The sequence below is a fragment of the Microtus pennsylvanicus genome, chromosome 1 (assembly GCF_037038515.1).
Source record: "Microtus pennsylvanicus isolate mMicPen1 chromosome 1, mMicPen1.hap1, whole genome shotgun sequence".
Taxonomy (NCBI): domain Eukaryota; kingdom Metazoa; phylum Chordata; class Mammalia; order Rodentia; family Cricetidae; genus Microtus; species Microtus pennsylvanicus.
In genome coordinates, this window is record NC_134579.1 from 172,355,865 (window position 1) to 172,366,999 (window position 11,135).

Consider the following 11,135-nt stretch of genomic DNA (forward strand, 5'->3'; position numbering starts at 1 on the left):
GGTAGAGAAGAAAGAAGAGTATACACTTGAACTTACAAGCATAAGCATTGTTTAATATATTCCATGGCTATGTATATTTCACTTTTTCTGAACTACCTGTTTTAAGCATTGTTCATGCTTTCTAGGTGTTTAGGTTTTCATTTATTTGTGAAATCGATAAGTGGGACCACAGGAAACTAAACTGTTTTTGTACAGCAAAGAATGCCATCATTCTTCACATTAGAGTGAAGAGGCAACCCATTAATTGAAAAAAATCTTTATCCACAGATGATGGGTGTCTAGAATACACAAATAAATGAAAACCTAAACACCTAGAAAGCATGAACAATGCTTAAAACAGGTAGTTCAGAAAAAGTGAAATATACATAGCCATGGAATATATTAAACACATTTTCAGCGCCCGTAGGAACAAAGTAAGTGCTAAGCACAGTTACTTCATGTGTTCATAGTACCCTAGTTACAACATCTATGATCTAATAAAAAAAAATGATGGCAAATGCTGGTGTGGATGTGGGGGAAGGGGAACGCTTATTCACTGCTGGTGGGAGTGAAAACTGATAGAGTTTCTAAATAAACCAGTGTGGAGGTTTGTAGCTGCATTTCTGCCACCCAGCTCCTGGCTGCCTGGCTAGCTTATGCCCCAAAATAATGACACACAAACTGTATTCCATAAACACTGCCTGGCCCATTATATCTAGCCTCTTCTGGTTAACTCTCATATCTTGCTTTAACCCATATCTAATAATCTGTGTAACACCAGTCTTACCGGGAAAGATTCAGCATGTCTGACCTGGCGGCCTGCTCCATCACTCTGGCATTGTGCAAGCTCACTTCCTCTTCCTCCCAGCATTCTGTTCTGTTTACTCTGCCTACCTAATTTTCTATCAGGGCCTAAAATACCTATCAGGGCCAAGGCATTTTCTTTATTTAACCAGTGACCTTCCTCCATCAAAGGTTCCTCATAAAGCTAAAGGTAATTGGGTAATGATGGTGCATGCTTAAATCCCAGCACTCAGGAGGAGGCAGATCTGGTCTGCAGAGTGAGATCCAGGACAGCCAGGGCACTAACACATAGATACCCTATCTCAAGCTCTTCTAACAAAAGCTGATAATAGATTTATAACACAAATCAAGTATAGCACTATTGGGCATATTCCAAAAGTATTTTAAATCAGAGATAGCTGCCTACTTATGTTCATTGTTTCTTTGTTCAAGTAACCAGGAAATGGAAACAATCTAGATGTCCTTAAAGTATGAAAAAATGATGAAAATGTGTTTTATTTACACAATGGTTTATTTACAGCTGATCATAAAAATGAAATAATAAAGCAACTAGTAGGTAAATGGATAGAGCAGGAATCAATCATTCTAAGCAGGGAACTCAATGCAGAAAGATAAACATCACACGTTAAGCATCCACACATCTCTAATTTGTGGATGCTAGCGTTGACTGTTCAGATATGTGCATTTCATTAGAAATAACCACAGAGGACTGACGCAGTTTTGAGTGAAAAAAGGAAAGTTATGCTTTTGAAAAATATGAAATATGGATCTATGTAATTTAGAAAGTATGTTGAAAGGAGGGTCCAGTTCTTTGTAAAGCATGGTTTAAGCACTTGGCTTCTGAAGGGAGACATCAGTGCTCTGTCCCCTCAGACTTGATGAGATGCTGCACAGAGCAGTATGAGCACAGTTCCTTCAGAGTTAGCCATTAGCTTTCCCTCTTTGGTCCCTTTCAAGAACATACTGGAGAACAAGGGACAGAAACGTTGCACCCGCAATTCATGAAATCACCTTTAATTCACAAAGAATACAATCACAATTGTCGGTACTGGTAAATACTTTAGTGATAAATGAAGCATAATTATTCTTCTTGCAAGACATTAAAGGGGATAAATTTTAAGGTATCCTGGAGGGTTATGGACCAGTTTAACTGGGACATTGGGACTGAAGGGACAGGATCTCAGGAATAGGTGGGTAAGGAGTTGGCAAATGATAAAAAGACATAAGACTTAAAGGAATTGTATCCGAATGTGTTTTTATTAGGGATGAGGCTCATTTTTTATATCTAAAAAATTGTTTAACAGTATGTATTTTTATGTGATATAGATTATTTTTAGAATTATATTAGATATAAGAATTGATGTTTTTGGTGTGAGTTTGTGGTTGGTTATGTTAGGCATGGCTTGGCATGAGTTTTGATATAAATTTTTATTTAGGCTATGAGTTTATGGCGTTTTGAGCTAAGGGCGAGCATTTGTGGTAGTTATACAGTTTATAGGTTTTTTATATTTTTATAATCTATGTAGAAGATTTTTTTATATTTTTAACTTCATTTAAGTTTTTTTTAAAAAAAAACCAATCTCAAGAGGTTATAGGTATTTATTTCTTTTATATTTTTATTTTATTTTTGTTGAATCTGTCTTATTTATTTAAGTTTGTCTTTTGTTTTTTATTTATTAAGCATTAGATTAAACCTGTAAAACCTTTTTGTCTTGAATGTTAACCCATTTTTTTATTAGCATCATATACTCCTTTATATGGGAATGTCTCATCAGTAGACTTTGGAAACTTATTATCTTTCCTGTTAGAAGAAACCAGACTATATTTTTCGAACATAAGCAGGTGATGCCAAAAGTGTAAGGGCTCCAGTGTAAGAAGCATAGCAAATACTTACCTTTTTTGCGGAAATTTTTTATTTGAAGCTTGTGTCAGAGCCTATGTGAGAGACCACGCAGACTCTGCAGAAGGTGGCGTGATACCTCTCCCTTTTTTATTTTTTAATTGAAGCTCATGTACATTTTGGCAAATAGTAGAGATAGAAGATATCAAGTGGAAGATGACTAAAAAGACAAGAATTATAATTATTACTATGTCTCTAATAATTGTAATAATCATAATTTAATGTATTTAATTAACAGGATTTATATTTAATAGACTTGAGCTTAAGAATTTTGTCAATGAATTTAAATCTTTGACATCAAAATGAGCTTTACTGACTGCTGTAATGTCTATCTAAAGTTCAGCGATATCATGAGTAGCATTTTTGTTTTGTCATACTCATAATAGATAATTTTAGTGGCATTTTAATTGAATGTAGAATTATATTTTAAAGGAATCATACAAATATATTTTAAATTTGTATGACATCTTGCTGAGAGCTGTGTTTTTAAATTTTGTACTTCTTGTCCAATAACCAAAACCATTTTTAAGTGTATTTACTTTTGTGTTTAGCTTTTTGTCTATAATTTGTTGCTCTGCTAAGGCAAGTGAAACATTTTTATTTAAATTATTTACAAAATTAGCTGTCTTTATTTTTGAAACCAAAACTGCTGTGGAAACAGCAAGAGATGTTAATACATCAATTAAATTATTTATTTTTAAAATCAATGCTGTAACAAAATGCTTTGGCTGCAATATTTTAACATTTAAAATTTGTAAATCAAAATTATCAAACCGGAGACCATTATGTATATTCACAGGCAACATAACATATGAAGGTTTTTTTTAGGATTATAAAAACAGAATATTATTTATCCAAATCAGAAGTAATGTAATTAGTAAAAATCCATTGAAAACATAAAATATGAAAAGACTTTCTTAAATTAGTAATAGTTAATATTTTGGCTTTTTGTTAATATTTCCATAGGATATTTTACATGGGCTCTTACCCCAATAGGAGAGTTTTGGGGGGGGTTGGACTTTTTTTAGCAGTAGTAGATTAGTAGCGGTGAAAAGTCTAAACAAGCCTGGTTGCACTCCCGTTTTATTATAAAAGGGAGAGTGACTCACCAGCGTAGGTGTCACCCATCCCGGACTGAACCCCCTTTTTAAAGGCTCCCAAAGAGTATTAGGTGTATATTTATTAAACTTTTGAGAATTTTTTAAAATATGATATGAGTTCGATTAGCTATTGAAAAAATGTATATTTTGTCTACGGTATCATAGGGTTGTAGCATAACAGTCTTTTGACAATTATGATTAAGCCATTTTGGCATTGTAATCCATGAATCCCAATATTGATCTTTATTATATTTTTGAAAACACCTTTTTCATTTTTAAGTTTTCTTTAGGTATGTAGAAACTATTATAATTTTATATGCTAAGACCATCATTTTTAATTTTTATGTATGTCTTTTTTATTAGTTGATTGATCTGGAGCATCAGTTAAGAATGTTTTATAACATAATGGCAAACATTTAGGAGAATATTTTCTGTCATAGAGACACATATAGGAGTATTATTTTACATTTTTGTATAGGTAATAACATCAAATGTTAAATGTGTATTAGAAATGTCTTATCACTCCCAAGAGATCACTATTATTGGTGGTCATCTCAATTATGTCATTATTTTTCCAACCCATAGGATGGTTTGGAACATAGGCTTTTGTTTGTGTGTGTGAGCAACATTGTAAGAACAGTTAGTATAGCAAGAAACATATTTTTAACAGGAACAGTCTTTTTATTTTATTTTTTTTTTTTGTAGAAACCATAGCTTCTTCAGCTGAGCGCATGAGCCTTTTAAATTGACCCCAAGTAGTTGATGTAGCTTTCTTAGTCGCTATTGTCTGTAGAGGAGGAAGGCGAAGAGGTGAAACTTCATTTTTTTTATTTGTCTCTGTAGTTTTTTGGTTTTTTTTTTTTTTTTTGGCCTTTATTGAAAGGTCAGACAAGTCTATCTGGGATACAGATGAGTGACTTAGCATCCATTGGAAACATATATGGATATCCTCTTTTTGAGGTTATTAAGATATCAGACACTTTCCAGGTGCCTGTTAGTAAATCTTCATTTTACCACAGGTTGATTGGTAATCTTTTCTTTTCACCCCAATGTCTTTATATAGGCATTAAACCTTGTTTTTTAGTATTTAAATGATTTATACAAATAATACATGATTTAATGCTTGATGAAGAAAATAATATTGAGTACTCTTTTGCCTTTGAAGCTTAAAGTTTGATTTTTATAATTCTTTGACCTTGAGAATATGGGATTTTTGTAACATGTTTTATTTTTTAAGTTTTACAGAAACTTTTAAATGATTGGGAAGTATAGGCAGGAAAATTATTTGTTTTGGGGTGGAGGGTTCAATATTTTTTAAAAAATTAAAGATGTTGAATAACATGTTTTATTGCATTTTTGTTTTGACAGTTGTGTGAATTGCATGGGAAAAGGTATTAATAGTTAAATGCATATAGACCAATCTTTTAAATTTTGATATATGCATTACATTTATCTGTCATAGTGTTTGTGGCTTTAAGCCTCTTGGATTTACCCCCATTTTTTTGAGGATGAAATACTTTTGGGCTTTGCTTGCAATTTTTAACTATTTGTCTAGCTTGATATTTTTTGCAATATGAAACATTTTTGATGTTAAAGCATTTTGATGATGAATTTTATGACTTTTCTAGCTTGTTTTAAAACATTATTAATTCAATTATCTTTGGTTAATCTTTCATCATAATTTTTTTGGATAGAGGACCATGTAGATTAGAGTGTTCTCCAATGAGACCAATGAAAAGATTTTTAGTCCTTTTTTTGTATTAATTGTTGCAATTTTTGTAACAAAGAAATAATTTTAAATTGACCTGAATTCAAAGCTGTTTTATGGCAGGAAATAGGTTGAGTATATACTTTGAATCTGTGTATAAGTTTATCCTTTAAGGATACTGTTGTAGAGCAGCTATGACAGCTGTTTGTTGAGCCAAGATATCTGGTGACCTTCTCATTATAGGAGGTTGATTAAGAGTATAAACCATAGAGTTTCCATTTGAGGACCCCTCTGTAAATATTGTCAATATTTCCTCTAAAGGCACATTTGACACCTTTGAGGGGAAAATTATTTTTACATTTTTCGTGAATGTTAGCAAAGGGTGTTGGGGGGCGTGATATTTAATTAGACCTGTATAATGCTAAACTCCAATAATCATCATTTTGTAATAATGCTAAAAATTGTTGTTTATTATAAGGAATAATAATGTTATGTATTTTAAAACAATTTTTAGATCTTATTTTAAATTTAACTATTAATTAACTGCATATATATATATATATATATATATATATATATGAAACCATTTTTGTTTGTGTATGTGGTAAGTATAACCATTTTAAAAAAGCTTTTTGGAATAAGAAACCTGTTGGAGTATATGTTGTTTTAAGAATTATAAATTTTCATTTTTTAGCATAATTAATTTGTTGTACTTTAACTGTCTGTAATTATTTATTAATGCTATCTTTTTAAACATTTTTAGGGTTAATAATATTTTAGATTTAGGATTAAAATCTTCTTTTAATGCTTTAAATAATACATGCAATTTTTCTGTAGTTTTTTTTAAAAATAAGGTTGTACCCAGTTAGTACTTTTTAATGATGATTGAAAATCATTTAATGTTTTTAACTTATTAAACCTAATGGTCATTTTTTAAAGACATAGTATAACCATTTTATATGTAAACTTTTCTAAATAATTTAAAGGCCTATTATGTTGAATTTTATCAGGGGCTATAAAAAGACAGTTGTCAGTTAATTGCTGTATCATGTTTCACGTTTTTTGTTTTATCTTTATTTTTGCTAGCTAATAATACATCATCTATATAGTAAACTATATAAGCATGAGGAAATTTATTTTTAGTCGCTTTTATAGCTTGAGTAACAAACTTTTAAAATAAAGTAGGTAAATTTTTATCCCTTGTAAGACTTTTTATTGATATTTTTAAGGTGTTTGCAAGTTACTTGAAGGTACGTTAAAGGAAAATCTTTGGAAATCTATAGGGTCTAGATTTATTGTAACAAAACAATCTTGTAAATCAATAACAATTATATAATTTCCTTGAGGCACAGCTATAGGTGAAGGAAGCCCTGGTTGCAATGCTTCCATATCATGTATAGTTTTACAAATGGCTCTTAAATCTTGTAAGAGCCTTCATTTTTGTGATTTGTTTATTATAAAAATTTGTGTATTTTAAGAACTATTGGAATTTTTTTAGACGGCCCTTTTTTAAAATTGTTTTTGAACTAAAGATTTTACAGCCTGTATTTATTGTTGTGTTGTTGGGGCCACTGATCCATCTATATAAGCTGATCATTTTTTTTTTTACATAATGGAATCTACACACTTAATATCAGTGTCCCCTATGGAAAATTTTGCAGACTCAAAAAATCTGATGTAACTAATTTTATATTTATTTTTTATAAAATCTCTTCCCCACAAGGAGAAAAATAAAGAACTTATTACATAAGAAAAAAATACCCTTGTGAATCTTTACATTTTCATTTTAATTTTTTTTGTACTTTTATTATATTATTTGCCATTTCTAATCCTAGTAAGGTGGTTGAAGTTCTGCCAAGAGGCCAAACAGAGGGCCAATTTTTGTTTGCTACTGAGGACCTGTCTGTTCCTTTATCTAAAAGTCCTTTTATAAGCCTTTTATTAACTTCAATGATTTTAAAGGCCCTTTTTTTTTGGTGATTTTTTTGTGTCCATGTAGCTATTTTTATAGAGCCCCTTGCCCTCTCTATTTTTTTTAGCACAGGGTTAGGCAACTTTAAATAATTTAATAACAATATATGTGTTATTTTTTGATCCTTATGTAACTGAAGAGTTTATTTTAATGGTCGAATCATTACTTTCATAATGCCAGTATAATCAGCATCTATTACTCCTGGAAAAACTTTAAAATTTCTTTTATAATTAGAACTTTTGCCAATGATTAATCCTCCTAGCCCATTAGGCAAAGGTCCCTGTAAATATTTGTCTACTAATTGTGTCTCGTCTATCTGAGGTAAGATAAAATCTTTTACTACAGCAAAATCCAAACTTGTGCTTTAAGGTGTGGCCTAGGCAAATGAAATACATTAAAGCTAGGAGCCTTAGGATTAAGGCTGGAGGACCTCTAACCTATATGCCTTCTTTCTTCTACGGGTCTAAAGGCTTGCCCCTCTTTTTGTTATTTTCATCATCAGCTTTTTGGTAGTTACTTAATAAGATGCCATTCAAAAAAAAATCAAACTTTAATCTACTTTTATTTCTCCAGTGCTTCCCTTTACTGCATCTAGGGCCTAACCCTGGTGTATCCTTTTAATTTCTTTTGATAAATTATTTTTATTATTGTTATAATTTTTATTCATGTATTCTGGTTGGCCACATGAGAAGCATACCCCTTTGGCTTTTTTTTTTTTTTTTGGAATCCTTGTATATAGGTACTATTGAATATTTGTCCGTTAACTGTTACATAGGCCATACCTTGAACCATTGCTGGTGAAGCATCAATGCTTTAATATAATCTTGTATCTCTTGTATCTTCCCTTTCTTTTTGGTTGGTCTTATAGGCTCCTTGTAGAGGGAACTGGCATTTTCCCAAGCTAGTTATTTTAATAACATCTTAGTTTATTCTGAAGGAGGAAGCATTTTTTTGTAAAGCTTCTAATCTACCCATAAAATCTTTATATGGTTTATCTGTTTTGTGTTTAATACCAGTGAGGAGTGTGGCCTTGTCTTCCTCTACTGGTAATTTTTTCTAAGCCGTAACTGCTAATTTTGAAACTTCTTTTAAAAAATGTTTTGGTATTTTAGTTTGAGCTTGTAAAGTAGCATATTTTCATTTGCCTGTAAACATGGCCATAGTTGGTTTTGCCCCTCTTTAAGAGAGATTTTTTAACTACATTCCGTGTTTTATCTTTATATTTTGTTTTATAAATGGCATATTGTCCTAGAGACAGGACTGATTTTGTGGTCTGATGTCAATCATACGGTGTTAACCACATACTTTTTATTATATTTAAAATCTGCAGAGTATAAAGAGAGGAGGGTCCCACAGACTTAACTGCCATTTGTAATTTCTTCAATGTTTAAGGGCAGGGGCTCCCATTGTCGTTGCTCATCATCAAATGCTGTAACTGGGAAACAAAAAGGCATATCTCCAGTCCTCCTTGCCTCTTGCACTGCTCCCATAAAGCCTACATCTGGAGGCAGTGCCCTCCTTTTTTTATTACAAGGAGGGGAAGCAGAGGCTAGTGAATGGGTTTTTGGAGGATCCTGATCATGAAAATGATCTCTTTTTTCATTACCCTCATGATATCTAGCTGCTTCATCTTTTAAATCCCAATCATCTTTTTTTTAATCTTTATACCTGTCCTCAGGATTTGCTTTAAGCAAGTCTGCCTTACTACTACCTGTATCATTTTTAGACATAAAGTTTTTACAAGCCTTTTTTTTTTTTTGTCTTTAGGATTCTTATCAGACTCTTTTTCTTGTTCCAAAGGAGCTTTCTCAGCTAAAAACTCCATTCTGATTTATCAGTTAAAAGATCTTTTATTTGGACCCAAATAAAAATGCAGGGGTAGGGATTTTCCCAGGGCCATATTTTTTACAATACCTTTTTATTTTCTTTTTTACCCTTTTCAGGTTTTATAGAGAAAGAGTCCCCTCTTTAGGAAACCAAGTACTCACTTTTAAAATAAAATTATAAAAATCATTTGATGACTTTTTAGAAACTTTGTTTTCTTTGTCTTTAAGCATATGACTCAACACAGAAAGGAACAGGTCTTTACTTTTTGAATGAGAATGCCCCATGATTTTTTGTTACCTACTCACTGTCTTAACCTGGTGGTGATTCTTTATTAGTGACCTTGCAGGGCTCTGGTGAAAGCCTATTCTTACCTCAAATTTTTTTTTTAAAAAAAGAGGAGAGATAGGTTACCTATCCTGAGAGATGTCTGATGAAATCACAGTTTTTGAGCCCCATGTTCGGTGCTCCCTGTGATGGACCAGCTTAACCAAGGCACTGGGACCGACGGGACAAGGTCTCAGGAATAGGTGGGTAATGAGTCTCGAATGACAAGCAGATACAAGACTCAAAGGAATTGCAATTGAATGTGCCTTTACTAGGCATGAGGCTCATCCTTTACACAGAAACATTGCTTAACAGCATGTATTGTTTTCATGTGATACAGATTATTGTTAAAATCATTATATCAGTTACATGAGAATAGATTTTCATTAGAATATGTCCCCAATGTGAGTCTCCAGTTGGTCATGTTAGACATGGCTTGGCATTAGTTTTGATATAAATCTTTATCTAGGCTATGAGTTTATGGCATTTTGAGCCAAGGGCAAGCAGTTGTGGTTAAAAGTCACATAGTCTACAGTCTTTTTATATTTATTCAATTTATGTAGAAGAACTTCTTTTCTTCTCCTGCTCCATATTTCTAACTCCTTTTCAAACCTTCCCCAAAACCAATCTCAAGAAGTTACAGGCATTTATCTCTCTCTTCTTTCCTTATCCCATTTTTGCTGAATTTGTCTTAATTGCTTACTTAAGTTTGCCTTTTGTTCTTCATTTACTGTGTCAGATTAAACCTGGAAACCTTTTTGCCTTGACTGTTAACCCATCCTCCCCCATTAACATCATACACTTCTGTATATGGCAATGTCTCATCAGTAGACTTTGGAAACTTAAACAAGCTATCTTCCCTTCCAGAAGAAACATGTTCTAAGGCTATATTCCTTAGAACATTAGCAGGTAATGTCCAAAGTGCTAGGACTTCAAGTAGGAAGTACATACACATCTTCTCTGTGGGCACTCTTCCTTGAAGCTTGGGTCACAGCCTATGTGAGATATCACACAGACTCCACAGGAGGTATCATGACAATGGAGTCAAGAGGCTCAGCTTGCCTTCTTTGTGGCACATATCTAATGTGGGGCTAGAAAATACCTTTGCTAGGAAGACCTAGGATCTTGCATGCTATCTTCTTACATTGGGCACTATATACACATAGGTCTCCCTTCTCCCCCTCAAATCTCACACATTGATGTCTTTTGATTTTCTTCCACATCTAAGGCCATTCCACCCTGAATACATCCAATCTATTCTGATTTTCTTCCATTTCTCTATTTATTGTATATCATTTTGTGTGTTTATTTACAAATGGGTTTTTGGACATGTAAATAGTGTACTATCATCATAATCATAGTCAGGTGTGAGCAATTAAGTAAAAATCAGACCAGGCCATAACTGTCAGATGAAAGTCAGGAAATATGATATATTAAAAATATGTGTTTTGATATTTACAACTTGCAAATAAGACTTCAGCCCTGTGACTATCATGATGGAAAACACAAGACAGGACTCTT